This window comes from Felis catus, chromosome F1 (genome assembly GCF_018350175.1).
Source record: "Felis catus isolate Fca126 chromosome F1, F.catus_Fca126_mat1.0, whole genome shotgun sequence".
In the NCBI taxonomy this organism is placed as follows: domain Eukaryota; kingdom Metazoa; phylum Chordata; class Mammalia; order Carnivora; family Felidae; genus Felis; species Felis catus.
The window spans coordinates 12,656,315-12,679,819 of NC_058384.1; the positions used below are offsets into that span (position 1 = coordinate 12,656,315).

The window sequence follows — 23,505 nt, forward strand, 5'->3', positions numbered from 1 at the left end:
TAAATGTTATTCTTATAGCTACCAGCTGGAAGAGACTTTAGAGACCATCAATTTTTTTTTTTTAATTAACTAAACTCCAGACTTTATTTGAATTTCATCCGTTTTCCCATTAAAGTCCTCTTTCTGTTCTGGGATTCAATCCAGAATAGCACATTGCATTTCGTTGTCCTGTCTCCCCAGTCTCCTCTGATTTGTGACAGTTTCTCAGTCTTTTTTTTTTTTAATTGAAGTGTAGCTGACACACGATGTTACATCAGTTTCAGTGAGTCTTTCGTTTTTTGTTTGTTTAATGATCTTGACGGTCCTTGGGAGTACCGGCAAGGGATCCCGTAGAACGTCCTCCCCTCTGAGTTTGTCTGATGTCTTTCCCGTGAATAGACTGAGGGTTATGTGTCTTGGGGAAGACGACAGGGGCAAAGTGCCCTTCTTATCATATTGTATGATGAGTACGTGGTAACCACATGACATTACTGTGATATGAACCTCCAATCCGGGGTCAATGTCGGATCTGCCAGGTTTCTCCTGTGTCAAGTTACTTTTCCCTTTTCCCTATTCAATTCTGTTCTTTGGAAGTGAATCACTGAGCCTCGATCCTTCTCCGGGTGTGTCTGGGTGGGGAGGGGATTCAGTCTTCATGTCTTGGAGGGGGAGCATCTAGCTACATTATTTGAGATTTTTCTGTAACCAAGATTTGACTCTTCTTCCCCATATTTTTTATTCAATCATTTATCTTACCAATAGGTACTCATCAATAAATATACTCATGTATATTTACTTTATACTTGTGGTTAGAATCCAATACTATTATTTATTTTGCTGATCAAATTGCTCCCACTTTAACCTTTGGGAACTCCTTTAGGTTGGTGTCTGTGTCCTTTCGACCTGTCCCCATCTGTTTGTTTGTCGAGCGCTTCCTTTTTGGGACTGTGAGATGCTCCAAGCTCATCTTCTGTCTTACCTGCCCCAGCTCTCTAGCGTCCGTCATTTCTCCAAGGAGCCTTGGTTTCTCTTACTCAAAAATGGTATTTAGAAATCAAGGAGATGGTCAGCTTTTAACTCCTTTATTGGTAAGACAAGGAAGATGGGATGCATAAGAGGGACTAAATTACCCAGAATCTGTCACTGAGCTAGTGGCATGCAGGGGTTAGAATCTGGGTCCGACCCCTGGTTCGATAGTCTTTACTCCAGTCTTTGTCATACTTCAGTGCCTTCTCAGCGAACTTGTGTCCTCTTTGAAGGTAGGAAGGGCATTTTCTATTCTTTGTGAGATCTCTAGTGTGCCTCCTATAGAGTCAAGTACAGAGCAGTCAAGAAATGCACCAATCAACCTTCTGCAGCGTCCCCATTCAGCCTCACTCCTGTCTGCCGAGGTCAGAACCTCAATAGCACTTGCCCTAGACCACTGCCATTGCCACCAACACAGTGGTTTCCTTTTTCTCCAATCCATTCTACTCACTGTTGCAAGATCAAGGACAGAAGGGCAGCATTTTCATCATCTCTTACCCCACGCCAGTGTATGGAATAAAATTAAGCTTCACAACATTCTAACCCATTCTCTTGTGCATTTCACACAAATCTTGAACAGTCCCCTAAGAACCTCTTTGCAAATATTATTGCACGACATACTGCCCGGAGAAGAGGGTCCCTCCAATACAGCCTTTCTCAGGCTTTCAGCTTTACTATTGACAGTTCTGTCTCTTTCTTTCCCCGACTTTACAGTTTCCTTCCCTGTCCCAGAATAAACCCCTCCTTCTCTCATGGCTTTTAACCAGTGCTCCTGGGTCTGATTTTTCTGGAATAATGCTCCATTGATTATCATCTTTGAGATTTAGGTTTCTAGTCTCTCCTTTTCTACTGGCTCATTCCATTGAACGTGTTTATAGGCTAAATTCATTCCCATCCTAAAATAATTTTACAAACCTTCCCTTGCCCTTTCTTCTTTACACCATGCTATTTTTTCCCTGCCATTCACTCTCATATTAATCAAGAGAGAAGTCTCCACTCATAGCTTTGACATTTCTACCTACTCTTGGCTGATTGACTTCTCCTACCTGGATCCAGATTCCCCACTCTAACCACATACAGTATTCCTGCAGCATCAAGAATGGTCTCTTTACAGTGTTTGATTATTCCTTCAGTCATGGTCACAGGAAGAAACAGCACATTGGGGACTTTAATTTTAAGGAAGTCAATTTTAGTGAAGCGCAGTACCCTATGGGGAGGCTAAGGGAGCCAGCAGTGGGTGCTGAGGCAGCCAGGGACTAGGCAGAGCAGGAAGGCAAGGCCTACAGGCATAAGCGAGAGGAGTGTTATCCGAAACAGACAAATGCTGTAGCAATCTGCTAGGAACTGGGGCCTCAGTAGAGGAAAATCAGCCTCTGCCGAAGCCATTGGTCAGAAGGGAGGGAGAAGAGAAGAAATTCCTTACTTTCCTCTTCTCTCACCTTTTGATGTCCTGTATGTGTCTCCCGTCGGTTAACCCACACGTCGCCCAAACAGAGGGCAAGAAAGCCCAAGTAATGCAGTTTGTAGAGGTCAGTTTTCTAGGGGGTAGAGAGCGGGGCAGAGAAAAGTGGATAATGGATTTGGGGGTGGAGGAAGCAAAAGGAATAACCAGCACAGTTACATTGGGGAAGATTTTTCTGCTCGCTTCTTCAAAGTTTTTCCATTGAGATCTATAATGCTGTCTCCTGGTTTCTTTCAATGATGCCTGTCATGTAATGTTGGCGTTCCTTAAAATCTTCTCCTGGGGTCTCCTCTCTCTCTGGAGTGAGATTCACCCCAGGCTTTTGGTTCTGTTGCGTATGCATGCAAGGAGTTACCAATCTATATTCTAAATTCAGCCCCTTTAGCTTATTAACAAAGAATTCTAGGCCTTTTCTGTACTGGCTGCAACCTTTGTACTCATGTCCTAGCTTTCTCTTACACTCTCTATGCTCCTCCCACCCACGAAGGGATCCCAGTGTTTTTGTTCTGATTTGACTTAATCTATTTTGTTTGCTGACGTATCTCAAGTGCCCATGGTAGCATCTGATACATAATAGGCACCCCAACAATAGTTATCGAGTAGCGACTGAACTGCTTCCACGAAATCAGATTACTCTCAACTCCCCAAACATACAACCTTGCTTATTTCTATACCTTGGTTCACATAAGCTTTCTTGCCTCATCTCTACCTTTCGTAAGTCAATCTTTCTTCAAGACCCAATTCACATACCATTTCTTCTCTGATCCCCCCTAGATACCACCTGATGAGGATTAACCCTTTCATCTTCTCTACTTCCATTTCCTCTTGTGTATGTTTCGGTTTCGGCACTACTGTTATGCCATATATTTTAGTTAGATGTATATATTTCTTTTTTCCCTCCTTTATTGAGGTATACTTGCCACATAAAAATTGTCTATATTGGAGGTGTCCAAGGTGATGTTTTGATATGTATATACATTGTAAAATGATTACACGATCAAGGTAATTAACATAGCCATCACCTTAGAGTTGTGATTTTTTTTAATAGCAAGAGCACTTAAGATCACCTCTTAGCAAATTTCAAGCACACGATACAATATTAACTACAGTCCCCGCACTGTACATTAGACCTTCAGAATGTATTTATCTTGCATAACTGAAACTTTGAACGCTTTGATCAATAGATGTGTGTATTTCTTATCTCCTCCCCCAACATCACTAAAGTTACCTAGGATACTTATTCCTTCTCCATCTTTCCACAAAGCCTGTTGAAAGTGTTTTGTTAAATTTAAGAAGGTAAGAATTAAGCTTTTGCCCAAATATATAAATGAGCCTCTCTCAGTCATTGAAAATATTTAATATCTGTCTCTATGCATTGTTAATGTGTGTAAAAATTCCTACGCATTGTTAATGTGTGTAAAAATTCCAGGGGCCTCCTTTGCAGGAAAAGGAGGGCAGAATGCATCTTTCTTTTGCAAAGAGCCATCAGAAGGTACAGCTGAGGAGCAAATGTCAGGCAGCACCAACGGGAGGTGCAGCTGATCAGACCTCAACTAGAATGGCCTTCTGAATCTTCAACACTGTGATGCCATAAAAGCCTATCTGTGCTCTGAAATTTACATGACCCAGCCCCAGCAAACTCAGTTCTGTTGATGGAAGCCACACTGATCCAGCTCCATGTTATTATGAAAACTGACTTTTGCAGGGAAAAAAAAAAATGATCTGAGAGTAGTTATATACAGAGATCCATATTAAAGTTCTGATTCATTTAAAAGTAGTACAAGTGATCAGCTCAGTCTATCTGGAGATAATTGAGGTTGGTTTGTAATGATTCAACTGGCCCTGTTTTTGACTTTCTCTATCACACCCCAAATGTTGGAGATCTACCGTCAGATCAGGCTGGGCTTGGGGAACCCCTTCTGGCTTCTTTCTTTACTTCTCTGCTAACGTGGTAAGGATCACGCTTCCATTTCTCTCTCTGATTTTTGCTCTTGGCTCCTGATCTACGGTGGGTGACCGTAAAGGCTAGGACACAAGTGTAGCTATAAGGAACATCCGCAGGCAAATTAACTCCTCTGACTTCTACAGCGTGAAAATCCCCTACCTCTGTCAGCTTGCAATAAGCTAGAAATGAGAACCGTAACCTCCCACGAACAACTGTAAACTTCCAGTTGACAAAATTGGTCGATAAAGAAGCGAAGATAGTGTGATTTAACACTGGCCAGCTGTTTGCCAAGCCCGCTCACTTTTCTTCCGGGGCGGGCAGTTGGAGTATATTTTCCAGCCTCTACTAAATCTGGGTCTTACGACTGGCTTTTAACCAGTGGATTCTGAGCGGAAGTAATGTATACTATTTCAGTGTCTGGCAATCAAAATTTCCCATGCTTCCACCTCCATGATTTTTTTCCTTGCACAGCTTGACGGAGATGAACATGGAAACTTGGGAACCACATGTGAAAGACAACAGAGCCATAAAACAAAAGGATTCTGGGTCTTTGAATCCCCCTTTTTTGAGACTTTCCACAGTAAGTTTCTATCTCTGCTGGGGTTAGAGAAACGATGTTATCTTAACTAAAAAGAACTAAAGTCAAGGAAGGTGTTAAGATAAAGGAGGGTGGAATGAATGGTGTAGAGACTATACTACAGGGTGATATATATTGAATCTTATTCTGCATTAGTTGACATGGTTGGAGTAGCTGCTCATGCTAAATTCCTCCAGAAAGCAAAACAGCTTACTGGTAATAAAGTATAAATTCTTTATTAATTTGCTTTAGGCTTGATCACTCTTGGCCAGCAACGTAGGAAGGACAATTCAACAGCATAAACACACAGCCATGAGCCTAAAGCCTAGGCAATGTAATCTAAATACACATCCAGGAAAGAAATGTTCCTCTAAAGAAAACAATTTCCAGAAATACTTTGCGGTCTCCATTAATTTCAATCTTTTTCAATGTGAAAATCAGTTTAACTCCTTAAAATCATTTTGATTCAAACATGTCCATTCCAGGAAAGGTATTTTCTCTTCATTTGCTTAAGTAAATCTTTTTTTGGGGGAAAAGTTATCCCAGGTCAAAGCGTTACATTGCCTCAAACTTTAAGTCAAGCCCCTTTCCAGGAGGCAGAAAAATTCTTAAAATTTTCAGATAATAGATTTTTCCAGAGTCTATGCAGGAAGGATATCCAAAATTTATGGTGGATCTGAGTCACATATTGTACACAGCATTCTTTTAGTTGAATTTTTTTTTTCAAAAATGATGCGATTTCATTTTGGACATGATACTCATTTGAGTTATCATTCTTCCCTTCACAAAGACATCTAGAACTCACTATTGCAAAAAACTGTCAGAGAGATATTCTAGTTGCATTATAATGTGTGACATAAAAGTGGGAACTTTACCGAGTAGTTTCAGATGAAATCTACTGAAATCAATTTCCTCCATGAGATAAAATGTAAAAATAAATATGGATTATTGGCCAAAATTTTTGATCTCGCCTTCTGGGATAGTGGGTCCATTTGCTGAGTTATGCTGAGTAGCCTGGCATGCACAATACTGGTTTATAATCTTTCCACTGTCAGAATCAGCTCCAGACCACTAGACAAAGCTACTCGCCAAGGCTTTCATGTGAACAATTCCCAAGTGTGCTGTATATAGCATGGCCAAGAAAATGTGGTGACCACTCTCCGGAGGACTGGCCTAATTCCTTCATGAAAGGCCTTCCTTATGATCAAATCATCAAATAGTGATTAGTTTTGAGTAGCTCAAATGTATTTACTAACTTCCTCCTGTATACCTAATTGAAAATACAGACCAATTGGGCAACAAATCGACATTTGTGCCAACGCATGTTGTAATAAAAGGAAGGAAACTGACGTGCTCACGGAGTACTAGGTGCCATTCTCAATGTTCACCCCTTATGTTAATTAATTTGAACAATAAAGAGAAAATTCTAGGGTCACATGTGTAATGATTTAGGGTTTTAGCTTAGCTTTAGAAAGGATGCTAAAGCAAGTACTTTAATCTTATTCCTTACTAGGGCCGCCAGGATTTCTATAAAAATGTGTAGAAAATTTGGTGCCATGAAAGAACTGTTTTTGCAACAGATATTAATTGGTTCTTCAGGATCATCTGGAATTTGCTGACCAAATACTGCTTCTATATTATTCTTATTATTCTTATTCTTATTCTTATTCTTATTCTTATTCTTATTCTTTTATTCTTATTTATTCTTATTCTTATTCTTATTCTTATTCTTATTCTTATTCTTATTCTTATTCATGGTAGTGGTAGTATCACTTACTTTTACTCAGTGCTTTCTGTAACCAGGCACTGGACTAAGTGCATTGCTTTCTTGTTTCATTTATCTCTTTCAACAGCCTTTCGGGGTAGATCTGATTTTTGTTCCTATATACTAAGTTACTTGTCCAAGATTATATAACTTCTAAGTGGGAGGTCTTAAAATCCAATCTAGGCAGCCTTGGGGTATCAACATAGCGTGAGATTCGGTGACTATTTGATCTTCTAGAAAGTATCTTCATACTGGTAAAATCAGAGCTTTGGAAATTCTTTTCACAGTAGGAAATTAAGTAGCTTAGCGATGTCTGGTTGACTTTTATGAAAAATAAATATGGTCAGATGCAAGTAGTCCAGGGAAGTTTGATTCTTTTGCTTTGTTTTATAAAAAACACAAAATGGAATTTCTTTTCTTTTCTTTTCTTTCTTTTCTTTTCTTTTCTTTTCTTTTCTTTTCTTTTCTTAGATATATAGATTTAAAATATTAAATAATTTACAGTTCTAGTAAATTGATGGACAGTATAATCTGTAAATGTATCTAATACAAAAATATAGAAAGGCTTAATAAAATATAGCATATTTCAAATGTTCTTTTGAAGTCATAGCTGAGAATGGACAATCCACAGGTGTCAGAATCAGAGGGAAGACTGAAGACCGTTGGGGGGTCGGGGGGAGAAACAGTAGAATGTGTGTGTATAGAGTGTGTCTCTAATTATACTAGGGACATACTTTTAAGTTTATTTATTTATTTGAGAGAGAGCACGCAAGCACGGGAGGGGCAGAGAGAGAGAATCCCAAGCAGGCTCTGCACTATCAACATGGAGCCTGACATGGGGCTTAATCTCAGGAACCATGAGATCGTGACATGAGCTGAAATCAGGAGTCAGACACTTAACCGACTGAGCCACCCCAGGCGCCCCAGGACAAAATTTCTATTGGCCTTACGGAGATGGATGCTGATGCCTTGGAACCACATAAAATGGGAGTTAAAACAAAGACCATCTGAACAGATCTAGAATCTGAAAAGGCTTGCATCTTTAATTAAGGGATAGAATGAAAAAAAAGTTATCATAGATGTACAGACATGGTAAGGAAGCTTACCAGAGAATAGAGTCTCTCCTGATAATTTGTAAATACGTTACTTTCTCTGGCAGGTGGTTGAGATTTGAACTTGTATGACCTACTTGATCTAGAAAACCCTAGTCCTAGAAAATAAGAGTAAAATTGGTCTATGGGTGGTGACATTCCCTGATCACTTGGCAGATGCAAACATGAAAGTTCTCTGGAATTTCATCCATGGGTACAAAGGGTTCTCATAGAAAAGAAAACCTATCCCATGTAAGGATGCATTCCTACTAAAAACTACAAAACAGTTGGGGCACCTGGGTGGCTCGGTCGCTTGAGTGTCTGACTTTGGCTCAGGTCATGATCTCGCGGTCTGTGGGTTCAAGCCCTGCATCAGGCTCTGTGCTGACAGCTCAGAGCTTGGAGTCTGCTTCGGATTCTGTGTCTCCCTCTCTCTCTGCCCCTCACCCGCTCATGCTCTGTCTCTCTCTCTGTCAAAAATAAATAAACATTAAAAAAAAATTTAAGAAAAAACTACAAAACAAAGAAACAGTCTGACATGAGCAAAAGTTAGCAACTATGATAAACAGCAAGCTTGGAATCCCTGAAAATTTGAGGTAAGTGGATAATAATATGACTTATAAAATGACTATGCTAAAAGCATGCAAAAATGAGTAAAACTCAAATAAATGAATAAAACATGAAAGAAGCTGACATTTGGAAAAAGTCACGAAAAAATTTTTTAAAGTTATTGAAGTTCAAAACTCGGCGGGCAGTTTAAACAGTAGACAAGGAGTATCTGAAGAGAAATTAGGAACATGAGAAATAATTTTTCCAAAATGTAGCACAGATCGATGATTAATGACACACACACAAAAAAATATATATATGTAAAAGAAATGGATAGAGATAAAGATAGAATGAGAAGGCCTAGCATTTATTTGATTGCAGTGCTGGAGGGCCAAAAGAATGGTGGAAAGTAAACATAAAGACAGAGTGTTTCAAATTTTTCTAGAATAAATGAACGTAAATAATCCTCACATCTGAGTTTCACAACTTTCAACAGAGAAATAAAAATAAATCATACCTGCACATGTTGTAATGAATGTGCAGAGCATCAAAGACAAAGACCAAATCTTTGAGGCAAGCAGAGAGCAAAGGCAGATCACCTACGAAGCAACAGCGACAGAGGTGAGAAAAGTCTATTCCATGGCAACTCTAGAGGTTGAAAGAAAATGCAGCAAGATTTTTAAAGTGCCTAACTAAAAGTCTATAAAGTAGCTAAATTATTCACAACTAAAAGCAAAATAAAACATTTTCAGTAAGAAACAGAGGATTTATCATTCAGAGACTATCACTAAAAAAATGTCTAAGACATTGTGGTCATGGCACAGAACTGACAAAGAGGGAGTGGAGTAACTCAGAGATGTATCCAAGCACTTACGGAGACTTGACATGGATCAGAGGTGGCTGTCCAAAGCAGTGAGGGAAAAGTTAAACTATTCTGTCAATGGAAGTTATAAAATTGGTCGCCTCTGTATAAAATTAAAACTAAAATAGTATCTCTCTCTCTATATATACCTTATATACTTGTATATAAAGTACATATACCTTCTATCATACACAAAAATAGATTCCAAAATGTGATTTTTTTTTCAATTTTTAAAATTTAACTTAATTTGGGGGTGCCTGGGTGGCTCAGTTTGTTGAGCCTCCGACTCTTGATTTTGGATCAGGTCATGATCCCACTGGATTCAAGCCCTGTGTCAGGCTCTGCTCTGAGCAGGGAGCCCGCTTAAGATTCTCTCTCTCTCTCTCTCTCTCTCTCTCTCTTTCTCTCTCTCTCCCTCTGCCCCTTTGCCCTGCTTGCACATGCTCTCTCTCTCTCAAAATAAATCAATACATATATTAAAAAAATTATTTTATTTTATTTTATTTTGAGAGAGTCAGAGCATAAGCAGGGAAGAGGGGCAGAGGGAGAGAGAGAGAATCTCAAGCAGGTTCCATGCTCAGCATAGAGCCCAATGTGGGGTTCGATCCCCACCACCCTGGGATCATGACCTGAGCTGAAATCAAGAGTCGGATGTGCAGGGGCACCTGGGTGGCTCAGTTGGTTCAGCGTCTGACCTCAGCCTAGGTTATGATCTCGCTGTTCTCAAATTTGAAACCCTTGTCGGGCTCCGTGCTGACAGCTCAGAGCCTGGAGCCTGTTTCAGATTCTGTGTCTCCCTCTGTCTCTCTGCCTCTCCACCACTTGCACTCTGTCTCTGTTTCTTTCAAAAAATAAAGAAACATTAAAAGATATTTTTTAAAAAAAGTTGGATGTTCAACCAACTAAGCCACCCAGACACCCCAAAACATGAAATCTTTAAAACTTTTCAGATGAAACTATGACTTTGACGAGAAAAAACACTTACAAAACAAGATTTTAAAAGGGAAAAATCATAAAGGAAAAGATGGATAGACTTAACTACATTAAAGTGAAAAGATCAAATGTGATACAGTTGGAGAGAAGTTATTGGCAACGTATATAATGAATTCCGTACTCAGGATAGGCTAGGTGATGATATAACAATAGCTCCAAAATTCCAGTGGCTTAAAACAATAAAGGTTTATCTCTGTCATCTTGCCTGTACACTATCAGTCAGCAAGGAATGCTACTCACTGTAGTTACACAGACACCCAGGCTGCAGGAGCACCCACATCTTGACCGTTGCCAAGAACCATGCCAGAGAGAGAGAGAGAGAGAGAGAAATTTCTGGAAGTTTATACTGGCAGTTAAATGCTCTAACCTAGAAGTGACCCATACGACTTCTATTTGGAATTCATTTAGCAGAACTGGTTGGATGGTTCCACCCCATTCCAAGGAGGCCAGGAAATTCAATTTTCCGTGTGCCCAGAAAGGAGAACTATTTAGCAGTAAGTAGCACTATTGATTATAACATTGATGAAGGATTTGTATGTAGTATATATAAACAGTGAATGTAGATATAAAAGGGAGGATGACTCCTTTTTTTTTTTTTTTTTTTTTTTTTTTTTAGAAAGAGAGAGAGTGTGTGAATCGGGGACAGGGGCAGAGGAAGAGAGAGGGAAAATCTTAAGCATGCTCCACGCTGAGTGTGGAGCCTGACACGGGGCTCGATCCCATGATCCTGGGATCGTGATTTGAGCCAAAATCAAGAGTCGGACACTCAACCGACTGAGCCACCCAGGTGCCCCAGGAAAGATAAAAAAAGAAAAATGAGTGACGAGTATGAATGAACAGTTCACCGGAGAAAGAAACTCAGATGGCCGTTAAACAGATGAAAAAATGACCAACATGAGTGGGAATGAGAAAAATTCCAAACTACAAAGAAGCAGATAATGTTTAACGCCACTAGAATGACAAAATGTAATATCTGATAACACCAAGCGATGGCAAGTATGTGGAGAACTTGAAACCCCTGCACACAGCTGTGGGACTCTACCAGAGTTCAATGACTCTGTGGAATAATTGCAACATTTAAGTTAAACATGTCAATACTCAGGAAGCCTACTTCTTGAAGTCCATCCTTGAGAAGCTCACACATGTAAGTGCAAGGAAACGTGCTCAGAGATGGATGTCTCAGCTCAATTTGTAAATCAACATAGTGAAAACAACCTAACAGTCCTACATTAGGGAAATCTGAGCGATGAAACTCACATGTGCCACCGAATCTAAAAACTCGAGTCCCAATAAGATAGAGTTTTACACTTACGTAGAAGAATTCATTCAGACAAAATTATAAACATGGGAACACATTGGGATATCTATGTGAAACACACGGGGACGGGGACGTATCTATTTATGTGTAAGAACATCTGTTACATACACGTATCTTACACATACAGGAATGATAAGTGTCATGTGTGAAACAATTGTTACTTTGGAAGAAGAAGAAGAGGGAAAGATGAAGGGATTTCGACATCATCTGGAATGGTTTACATTTTTAAAAATAAAAGAATTATCTGAGGCAAATACTGCAAAATATTAACACGTTTTATATTACCAATGGTGTATAGGTGAATACAGTGTTTTCTGAACCTTCAATGTATTTCTTAAGTGTCTCATAACTAGAAACTAAAAAAAAGAAAAAATAAATAAATGCATTTCCAATCAAGGTGGAGATTTAAAGTCACACTGTAAGCTTCTCCTCTACCCCAAAGATTTAGCGACGATAGATTTGTGTATGTATACATTTAAAAGGCACAGCTTGGGGCGCCTGGGTGGCGCAGTCGGTTAAGCGTCCGACTTCAGCCAGGTCACGATTTCGCGGTCCGTGAGTTCGAGCCCCGTGTCGGGCTCTGGGCTGATGGCTCGGAGCCTGGAGCCTGTTTCCGATTCTGTGTCTCCCTCTCTCTCTGCCCCTCCCCCGTTCATGCTCTGTCTCTCTCTGTCCCAAAAATAAATAAACGTTGAAAAAAAAAATTTAATAAAAAAAAAATAAACACACATTACCAAAAAAAAAAAAAATAATAACAATAAAAGAAAGAAGGCAAGGGCCTGCCAGACTCTGGGACTAGAAGCAGCTCCCCCCAAATGTGACTCCTGTGAACAAGTGTCCCACACACGTCAAAGGATAAGGGCTAGGCTCACTGTGAGAAACAAGAGACTGACTTCCAGCTAAGATCAGCTTACAAACTAAAATTCTAAAGCATGTGAAAAAAACCCTAATATTCAACAGTCAGCGTATTCAGTATTCATGTGATGACTTCATGCTCAACTAAATAGAGCAATCTACAGATGACTTTGAAATAACATATTTAAGATTCTCAGATACAAAAAAAAAAGAAGTCATAATCTTGTAAGACAGAACAATTTATCATGAAATAAAGACCAACAGATAGGACTCAAGGGTAGATGGATAGAAAAAAGAAGAAAAGTGAGTTTTTGGAATTGAGACTATAATAGAACAAATACCAGAACCACGAGTGAGTCTCTGACATGAAGGCATAAAAGAAAACTAGTAAAAGGGAAGACAGTACTCAGGAGATCCTCTGAATGTGGCACAAGGATGTCAGGAGACAAAATTTGAAAGAGAAGTTAGGATAGATAAAGGATAGATTTAGATGCTTCCTTAAGAAGACTTCCGAAAATAGATAGTAGAGAAAATCTGGAGAAACTGTATTTAAAGCGATACTTGTTGAGAACTCTTTAGCTTCGATAAAAACAGAGGAGTCCCCAGACTTGAAGTGAACACCGAATGCTGCCTAAGAGAAACAGAAATAAATTCAACCCTAGGCACGCTGTCGTCAAACTTCAGACCATCAAAAAATAAAAGAATTCTAACAGAGCGGAGGGACAATTTATCTACAGAGATACGAAAGAAAATCTAATAAGTTTCTCATTTGCAACACTCCCCACCCCAGCCCCAGGCAACCACTAATCTGCCGTCTCTAGTCTGAGCATTTCTCCTAAGTGTATCCAAACTCTATGTGGTCTTTGCTGATTGGCTTCCTTCACTTAGCACAATGTTCTTAAGGTTCATCAACATTGTACCATGTGTCAACACTTCCTTTGCTTTTGTTGCTGAATAATATTCCACTGTATGGATATGCCACATTTTGTTTATCCATTCATTCATTGGGTGATGGACACTTATGGTATTTCCACTCTTTAGCCATCACAAGTCACACTGCTATAGACAATCATGTTCGAGCTTCTGTATGTACATACATTTTCATTTTTCTAGGGTATATACCTAGGGATGAAATTGCTGGGTCAAATGGTAATTAATATTTTGAGGAACTGAACACAGTTCTCCCAAGTGGCTGTGCCATTTTACACCCCTTCCATTCCCCTTAGCACACCCTTGCCCAAACCATACTCAGAGGAAGCTTGAGCCCAAGTATCAAGGTCTCAAGTCCCAGAGATTCAGACCTTAAACTAAAAAGCCAGCCCCCCCCCCCCCCCCCCCCCCCCGCCCCAGGGTGCTTAGACCTTCAGGCCTGCTGTCAATGGGAGTGTGGAGAACAGAGAACCAATCTGTAAGGACAGCATGGAACGGGGCATTGTGGAGTGGAATCCTGGTCCTACCTATTCCCTAGCTCGGGCAAGACATTTGATTCCTCCCTTGTCCAATGGTAAGAGAGTCATTTACCATTTAGGATTCCACTTATGGTTACATGACCTACTTTCAAGGGCTCAATATTATATATAGCACTTATTCGGTACTCAATAGCTATTTTGGCTCCATCTGGAGAGGAAGGAGGGAAATTGGAGAGATAGGAAAATGGGGACAAGGAGGAAAGCAATGAAGGGGAAGAGGGAAAGAGAGAGCAAAGGGAAGCTGGGTGCTCAGGTGGATGACGCCAGGGAGCTGAGCTGAAAGCGAACAAAGAAGAAGATTTGACATCAACACTCTCTTTTAAAAAGTGCATTGTTGGGGCGCCTGGGTGGCTCAGTCGGGTAAGCATCCGACTTCGGCTCAGGTCACGATCTCGCGGTCTGTGAGTTCAAGCCCCGCGTCGGGCTCTGAGCTGATGGCTGGCTCAGAGCCTGGAACCTGCTTCTGATTCTGTGTCTCCCTCTCTCTCTGCCCCTCCCCCGTTCATGCTCTGTCTCTCTCTGTCTCAAAAATAAATGAAAAACATTAAAAAAAAATTTTTTTTTAAAAAGTGCATTGTCTCCCTCCTGCTTCTGACCCTGCTTCAAATCCGAAGTGTACAACATTGAGTGAGAAAAAGTCAGGGGATGTAAAGAGTAAAAGATATGAGTCAGTGGGCAGGGGAAAATATGAAGAAAGAGGAAGAAAGAAAAGACATAAGTAGGAAAGTGTAGAGGAAAATGAGGGACAATAAATAAAAGAACAGAAACAGCATTAAATATCTTGGTAGTAATTCAGGCTAGCAGGCAAAGGACCACCAACCATCTCGATTAATTTCAAAAGCAAGCAGATCTTAGTCCTGTTAGTTTTGACCTTTAAGTTTTGTTGGTTTCGTTCTTTCTTTCTTTCTTTTTTTTTTTAGTTTTATGAGTAGGCTGAATCATGACAAATGCCTAATTTAAAATTGATTTAACTGCCAATCGCCTCTCCTGTGAGAATCAGCTGCCAACTCAGCTCTAAAATAAAAATACTTGGACTAATCCATTCAGCAAACGAAAAATATATCTCCTTCTTTCTGGTACATTGGAGGCAAAATCAGTGAGTTCTGTTAAAGAGAAAAGAGCGTACAAAGGGAGAAGCCTCTGGTAAGAGATGGCGGGGTTGGGGTGTCCACTGTCAGAGGCACAGAGGGGACTCGAGGTAGCGATTCTTGATTGAAAACAGGGTTCAAGCATTCAGCCAAGTAGGCTTTTTAGGGGTCACATGTCTTTGACACTATTCCACATCAAACATGTTATTTTCAGGACACAGTGACCGGAAAGGTTTCTCATTCCAATCAGTGTAAGAACAACATGGCGTACCCCTGCCCTACTCCCACGCTAGCAACCTCCTGGGAACAACTTACAAGATAAGACATCTTTGCAACAAAGCGCGATCAGCTCTCTCCTTTCCGTCACTTCATTCTTCCCGCTTCAGTCAGGCTCTTCAGAGGAGAGCAAATGCCTTATTAGGAGAGACCTTGACCCCATGCGTAGCAAATACAAAAAAGCAAAGTTATTTTAACAAACTCTGTGAGTCAGTGTTTTCTTCAGCCCACTCTCTTTGTGCCTAATTGTTGGCAGGCCAGTGAAGCTTAGAGCCCGTGGCATAGGAAGAAAGAGGTTTAGGAAGCCTGTGAGTTTATGCTATCTGGGAGGGACTTCTGGACAGGGAAACATGGATTCCTGGCTCCGAAGGATTTGAATCCCCTGGCTGCTTTGGGAAAGTGTCCTGTTTGTGTTGGGGATGTCCCAGGGCAGGCTTTCTTCACAGAAACTGAGAGCTGTTGCCTTAGGCTTCAGTGCCTTTCCCAGGCTTGTTAAGTGCCATTCACTCAAGCCTTCATTCAGTAGGTATGTCTGAAACACTTCTGATGTGGAGCTGGGGAAAATGTGGGTTAAGGGCAGGCAGCATCCCAGGAGTTGTCCTGGGAGATGAAAAGGTCACTGACTCCGACCTTAAATGGGCAGAATTGTGCTACTGGGGTTGGTAACAGAGATATTAAGTAGACTCAGGAAGTTTGGGGTCTGTGTCCCCTATCTTCCCTTTTGTCATATGACCTTGGGCACCTTTGTAACTTCTCTGAGTTTCAGGTGCGGATAATGGTACTGACCTCACAAGGCTATTATGAGCCTTCAAAAAGATGTTTTACCTAGCATGTGATTGCCTCCTTGCTCATTAGAACTGTTACGAATGTTTTAAGAGTCTAATGCTAAGGCACAGCCCTTCCTTCCTTCCTTCAGATCCATAAATTAAAATAAAGAAACACAGCCATTATCATAGGAGATCATTCCATATATACCAAATATCTCCAGAGACCCTTGGGGGTGATGGAGTAGAGCCCAAGTCACCTTGGCCAAAAGGTCTCAGTCTTTGAGGGCCTAAAAGTGACTTATGTTCATCAAAAACCCCTTTGCCCCCGCTGGATTGCCAAGAGCTTTGTGAATACAGACTGATCCCAAGAGACACTGACGTCCATTATCTGTGAGAGGAGCCCTCTGTCTCCACCCAGCCCGTCCTGCCAAATCCAAGACCTTTCCAGGCTCGCTGAGGGCTGAGCTTTGCCATACCTCAGAGTTGAAAGGAGCTTCGGAGGTCATCGATCTCAGCCTTGCTCTGTCCCATGAGCCAAACCATGCAGCTGAGTAAGACGCTTAGGTCAGCTCATAATATTTCCTCCCCAAGTCTCGTGTTTGTTTGTTGGTTCAGAGTTTCAGGGCCCCAGGCTTTCACGGAATGGGCCAGGCGACTTTTGAAGGGCCAACTGTGAATGATCATTCAGTCAGGGGAAAGCCCCGTGGCTGCATCTGGGGGCTCCCTGCTGTGGGAAGTGGCCGAGCATCTCTGAGTCGGCTCCGGTTGCCATGAGAGAGTCAAGCATCGACCACCCGGGCGGTACCCACTGCGTTTACCACCCGGGCGGTATTAAGACGTGTGCCTTTGCTTTGCGTGCAGTCTTTGGAGGTGCAGTGCTACGCAGAAGTCCGGGCAGAGTGGTAGCGGGCACAGCAACCAAAAGTCCAATGTGGGGTGACCAGAGGTCGAGGAGCGAGGCCTTCAGATCCTCTCCAAAGTCGGGACGCATAAGGGTGAAGGGCCTTTCCACATACTAACAAGGATAGTAATCATAACCAGCTACCCCCAGAAGTAAAGGGTTAAGCGGTGTTGTTCATTGTCACATGATGCTGGGAAAGAGTTGAGCAGCAACCTCAGGGGTGGGGAGGAGGGAGGAGGCACATCTTGCCTGCACATGTGGCCTCCACCACCAACACTTCAAAGTGCCTCCTCAGACCGACATAACATTCTGACGCCGACTGTAAATGCCCTTGACACGCAGAGTGGAAAATATCAAACACTCCACCAGTCCCCCAAATGCAGTGTCTCTGCACTGGGAAAGGCCTTAATGAGCCGGCAGTGAAGGGGGGAGGTTGGGAGGGAGGACTCCAAGCCAGGGAGAGGGGAGGGGGGTGTAACGGGTGGTTCTGATTTAAGGCTTGTACTGATGCACGCTGGCGGGTGCACTTGGGCTCAGACCACTGCGTATCTAAATGCCCTAGGACCTTGCAGAACAGCCCCGAACATCAATTCCAGGCCTTGCTGAGTCAAGACCCTACTAAGACTGTTTCCCCTTGCACATTCCAGAGCATCTGACTCTTAAGGGGAAGAATTTCCCGGCCCACAGAGCTGTGATTTTTCTGCAAAGGAATGTCCACACATTTCCCCTCCACTCTCCTTGGCGATATTTTGTGCTGCTGTCCTCTCCCTGGTACGTTTTCCTTATGAGAAAAGTCAGCAGCTAAAAGGTCTCTTTCAAGGGCACCTGCATTTCTGTGAACAGAGGGTCTTTCCCTGGGGATCTGTGATTATCCGCTCCCAGGAAGCCCTCTGCAAAACAAGTCAGTCAGCCGAAGAGTCCAGACAATGTGGAGGAAAAGGCTGGAGACCTCCTTAATATCTCATCTTCTCTTAGATGTATCGTGGGACGCTTGTGCTGGAATGGTTCATCCATTCATCCTTTAATTCACTCGCGATTTCTGAAACATCGGAGTACATAAAATATGCAAAACGTGTTTCCTACCCTTTGAAGGTATCACCGCATCAGAGGGGAAAAAGTAATCACAAATGAGTGCGCAGGGTGCTACCACGGAGACCTGTTACACAGTATCCGAGAACACAGGGCGGAAAGTGACGATGCCAGCTTCAGGCATTCGGAAGCCTTCCCTGAGGGGACAGGATATAAGCTGGGCTTTGACAAATGGGTGGGATTTCACCAGGCCAAAGAGAGAGCCAGTGCAAAAACACGGGAGGGAGCGACTCTTGGTGAACTTGGGGAAGGACAAGTTCAATGTGGTTGGATGCAGGGTGGCAGCCGTGGTGGATTGGCCGGGAAGCTTCAATGTTAAGGGCTCTTGGGCCAGGCTGGTGCCTTCCTTACAAGCCTGATGGATTCTATGCAGAGCCCTGATGCTATCACAGCCGCATTGTCAAAGGGCTGATCCAGGGGCGGGGGAAGAGATGAGCTGGAAATGAGGAAGACAGCAGTCTCGCCTGTGTGCGACACTCTCTGTCCGTCTCAAGAGCATCGTTTGCTCATCAGGGGCGCCTGGGTGGCTCAGTTGGTTGAGCGTTCGGAGGACGCTCCCAGGTCGGCCAAACTCTATTCTTCCCAGGTCTGCTGAGCTCTCTTGGCTCTGCTGCTCCCAACTCCTTGGAGGCTTAGCATTGAAAAGGCCAGTGCTCTCAAGACATTCTTCTCCTGGCTTTTGCCCCTGCGTTAGTCTTTCCAGATCATGCGTTCCAGGAGCGAGAACTTCGGGAAGTCATCAAAACCACTGGTCCATTATAGCGCTACACCCCAGAGGAAATATGGAGGATGAAGTCCTGTCCCCTGGAGAGAGCAAACACATTCTTATATAAACACGGAGCAAATGTGAAACTTTAGCCAGAAAAATAGACTCACTTAAAATATATTCTGTGACTAAGCTTGTATCAAACAGGCCCAAAGGGACTTGTCAGGAGTTTTCTTGCAAATTACATTTACATGGTTTTAGATGGTGTTTGGGTGGTTAAAATTCTTCTAGTATAATAACATGGGAACGTAAGATAAGTGAATAATAAAAAAGGTAACCGAATCTCCTGTGTTAAGTCCTAAAGTTTTTACAGGTATAGTCTTCGGGGAACGAGGAGGATTTACCGCATGAACAGGAAGCGTTCTGGAAAGATAGAGGCAGTGGTCAGTGGTTTCTTGCAAAGCTTTAATTATCACCACTGGAGACAAGAGCCCAGAATGAACTGATTTGCCTCATGAACACATCAGATTTTATATATTTAAAAAACAACTGGTGGGAACCGCTGTAAAAATAGTTATGTCTTGTTTCTACCCTCACAGAAAGACTGGATGGCCAAAGTCATTGCTTTGTTTGGAATATTGGCTCCGATGAACAGTTTTTAGTTAAGACTCTGTAATTTATTACTGGGAACTCGTATAGCCTGGCCTGGCCTGGATGCCCTGGCCGAACCGACACGCTCTTTTGCTCTATCCGTCTGTCTCACCAGCGGCATCTCTCATGGACTGGTTTTGCAGGGGCTTGCAGAACACCGGGCAGCGCGCAGTGACCTTTTCCTGCGTCGTGTCACTTTATTTCATCTGACAGTGACGCCACGAGATAAATCCTACTATTAGCCTCGTTTTGCGTGTGAGGAAACTGAAGGCTCCGGGAGATCAAGTTAACCTGGAGCTCCCAAGGAGCGGAAATGAGATTTCCATCCAGATCTGACTCGCTATGCTCCGTAGCACACCGCTATCGCTCAGGGAGGCTAAAAGCTGTTACCGGAGTCTGGCGGCAGGGACGGCGAATCGGTGCAGGTTTAACACAATCAGGTGGCCCCGGATGAATGAGGGACAGGCTCACAGGGGTTCCAAAATAGTAACTGCCTTCTCTTTGGGGTGGGCTTTGCTTCTGAGCCTCTGGGGTGTCAGAGGAAGGGGGGCACGGCTCTCCCCGGACCCAGAGTTGAGTCTCCACAAACGGGGCGTGCCGCAGGGCCAAACACAAAAACCAACTCAGCAAGGCCAAGGCCTGAAAGCAATTACGCCGGGCCTAAAACTCAATGGGCTGCAAGTAAAACAGAATTTAATGGTGTGTATTTAATTTCCAAAGCCCCCCTGCTTTTACGACAAGAGCTAGCTTATGTATATACGTTTATATAAATCCTGCGTTTGCGCAAGGGAGTTGTATTACCAAGATGTTATTCCTCCAAGAGGCCACTTCTCTGTGAGTTAGTCACACAGGCAAGCTGTGCTCAAGCACGTGGCACCTTTCTTATTTCACATGGTCCACGCGGACCCACGGAGCTCCTTAAGGCCTAGCTTGCTCCCCGCCAACGAGACTAGGGAAGATCCACTGCCCTTCCGCTCTCCCACCTGCCCCTTCTGACGCGAGCGGGAGGACAATAAATCAGACGCTGGCTTTTGGTGCGCATCCAGCCCTGAGAGGATCCCAAGCAAATGTCGTGCTTCTTCCAGTACCTTCGCTAGACCCTACCTCTGGTACTGGTTTCAAAGCCAGCGGGAAATAATGCCCAGTCTGCAAGGAGAGAAAGGTGGCAGGAGATCTTGTTCCTCACACTGTTCTAACAGAAAGGCTGAGTCCCGCAGGTCCCTTGAAATGGCGTGACACTGGTGTTTTAGATTGGAACAGAAGATTGGGACATAAGACGAGATTCTCTGGATGCCTTCGAGGTACCTCCCCGGTCCCTGCACGTGCATCCCCTGCGCCTATGTCCTCTGCCAGTGAGTGGTCCCACCACATACCCAGGCGCCCACGTTAGGATCCCGGATTCTCCTTGCTGCCTCCTCTCCTCGGAAGCCCTGGTGTTCTCCTCCTCGTTGTCTCAGTTCTCCGGCTTCTTCTTTTCACAGCCGTTGTTGACTAGCCAAATCCTCTTTACTAATCTTGTCCCCTCCCATCCATCCTCCACACTGCTGCCACGGCGACGCTTGTAAGCAAGGAATACGAATAATTATCAGCAGGGCACCCGGCTGGCTCAGTCGGTAGAGTGTGCCACTCTTGATCTCAGTGTTGTGAAGTTCAAGCCCCACGTTGGGCGTAGAGGTTGCTTCAAAGTAAAATCTTTGGGCACCTGGGTGGCTCCACCGGTTAAGCGGCTGACTTCAGCTCAGGTCATGGTCTCTCGGTCCGTGAGTTTGAGCCCCGAGTCGGGCTGTGTGCTGACAGCTCAGAGCCTGGAACCTGCTTCGGATTCTGGGTCTCCCTCCCTCTCTGCCCCCCTCCACCCCACTCACACTCTGTCTCTCTCTCTCAAAAATAAATCATTTTTTAAAAAGTAAAATCTTAAAGGAAAGAACACCACAAAAATCAAATTTAGAGAAAAGAATTATCATTGTAACATTTTAATTAATTATTTTTAGGTTTTTTTTTTAATGCTTATTTACTTTTGAGAGAGAGAGAGAGACAGAGTGTGAGCAGGGGAGGGGCAGAGAGAGAGGAAGACACAGAATCCGGAAAAAGGTTCCAGGCTCCGAGCTGTCAGCACAGGGCCCGATGGGGGTGGGGCTGGAACCCACGAACTGTGAGATCATGACCTGAGCCGAAGTCGGACGCTTAACTGACCGAGCCACCGGGGCGCCCCATCATCATCACATTTTAATGTGTGCTCATTAGCGCCAGGCACTGTGCTAACAGCTCTGCCTCCATCCTTTTCTTTGCTCTCATAACATTGTGTCCCTGCTCCGAGGTCTTTGATCATTTCCATTACCAACCAGATAAACTTGTAAGTCTTTCATAGGTGTCATGATCCGACCCCCTCCCCACGTGACTCACCTGCTGCCACTGTGACCCCTCTCGCTTGAGCCTACTGGGGCCCCCCTAATTGCCTCCCCCGTGCTCTTGTATCTTCTTGCTTCCAGCCGTGCTGCCCCTTCTTCCACATTACCCCCCCACACCGTTAACTTCTTGTACCTCACGAACCGGATCGCTTTCTTAGACGAGGTCGTTTCTCTGTGCCCCTTCGCTTCCTCATACCCAAACCTATGTGCACCTTGGGGAACAGTAAGGTAAGTATCCTACGAGCTAACACATGGCAACGGAACTTTCTCGTTACTATCTCTCAGTGCCTTCAGCAGACTGTGGACTCCATATTCAAACAATGGACGTCAAAACAAATGCTTTAGATCAACCATTCCAAAACCCAGAGCACAACTTTTGTCACCGGTCATCAGTATTGAACTGACCCAGCCTAAGAAGTCTGTATAAAAGAAAACACAGTCCCTCTGCTGACACTGTTCAGCCAGATTCTCTTGAGAGCCAGGATCTTTCAATGGTTTGTCCCTCATTTCTTCCCAGTTTCTAGAACAGAGCCTGGCATATTTTAGACACTGGAATAGTTGTTGGAAAATTTTATTGGTACAAAGAGACAGTTTTATGGCTGCGATCAAACATTTGGATGTGTACACTTTTTCCCGAGGTACAGTTTTCCTCTTCCATGATAATGAGAGCATGAACATTTCCGAAAAGCCATCTGACGATACGTACCAAGAACTCTAAAAGAATTCATCCTCTTTTGGCCGTGGCTGTAAGCCAACTGTCCACTACCCAGTATTTTCCTGCATCTTTACTAACCGAAATCCTTTATTGCTGAGATGGAAACGTGTCCAGCTAACCCTCGACATCTCCAGGCCTTCTTCGAAACGAAGTGTGGCCATGTGACCAATTTCTTATCACTAACGAGATGTAAGTGAAATTTTCCACGTCGGGTTTCTGGGGAGCCTTGGAATTGGGGCAGAACACTGGCTACATCGCTTTTGGTGTCCTCTCCTTCCCAGAGCCTAAAACTCAGATGGGATGGCTGCCTGGACTCATTCAACCAGAAAGGATTTATTACAGGGTATTGGAAGCCTACGGAATTTCTAAGAGAGCCAAGGAAGCGAACTTGGGGGTACTAGCCAAGGACAGTCTATCCAGGAGAAATGATATTTGGGGGGCATGCCTCTCTGCCATTGCCTTACTGCTCAGCACTTGACCCCTGTGACAGCACAATGGAGCTCCCCCCGAGAACCCACGTCCCCCCCCCCCCCGCTCCCCAGAAGATGCCATCTTTCTCCGCCTGCCATCCTGGCTCATTTCCGTCTCCAAGTCTTGCATTGGTTTTCTCCTTGCTGGAACTCAGATCACCTTGGAAACCGGACCTCTAAGGGGGTCTGGAAAATATCGCTCTATTTCCCATTTTCCCCAGCCTCTGAAGTACAGGAAGACACATGAAAAGGGGGCTGGAGTGGGTGTTGAGAGAACCCGTATGAAGTAGGTGTCATTCTGTCGGCTCAGTTTCACCTGTGGCTGTTTGTGTCAGGGCGGTCATTGTACACAATTAGCAGGGACATGGTGCCGTGGGATGTGTACTGGGCTGTGTTTCATGTGTGCGATGCTGAGGAAGAAAAATCTATAGAGTGTAGGAAACAGAGGTCACAGATCAATCATTAGCATTTAGGGGATCTCAAAAATAACCGCAAACACCCGCAAACTATAGTCGATTCACTAGCTCTGGGTAATCCCCGCAG

The 23,505-nt window shown here is 43.5% G+C and overlaps 1 protein-coding gene and 1 long non-coding RNA gene across 13 annotated transcripts in view; both read right to left on the bottom strand.

Annotated features, from left to right (window-relative positions):
- Positions 1–23,505, bottom strand: part of SELP (selectin P) — a 1,134,746-nt gene that overhangs the window by 579,372 nt on the left and 531,869 nt on the right. The gene's annotated exons all lie outside the window — the stretch shown is intronic.
- Positions 96–18,794, bottom strand: LOC123382875. The gene is made up of 3 exons (XR_006591983.1): positions 16,499–18,794; positions 15,295–15,407; positions 96–1,284 (listed from the first exon to the last, which is right to left on the bottom strand). It is a non-coding gene; the product is annotated as an uncharacterized LOC123382875 (long non-coding RNA).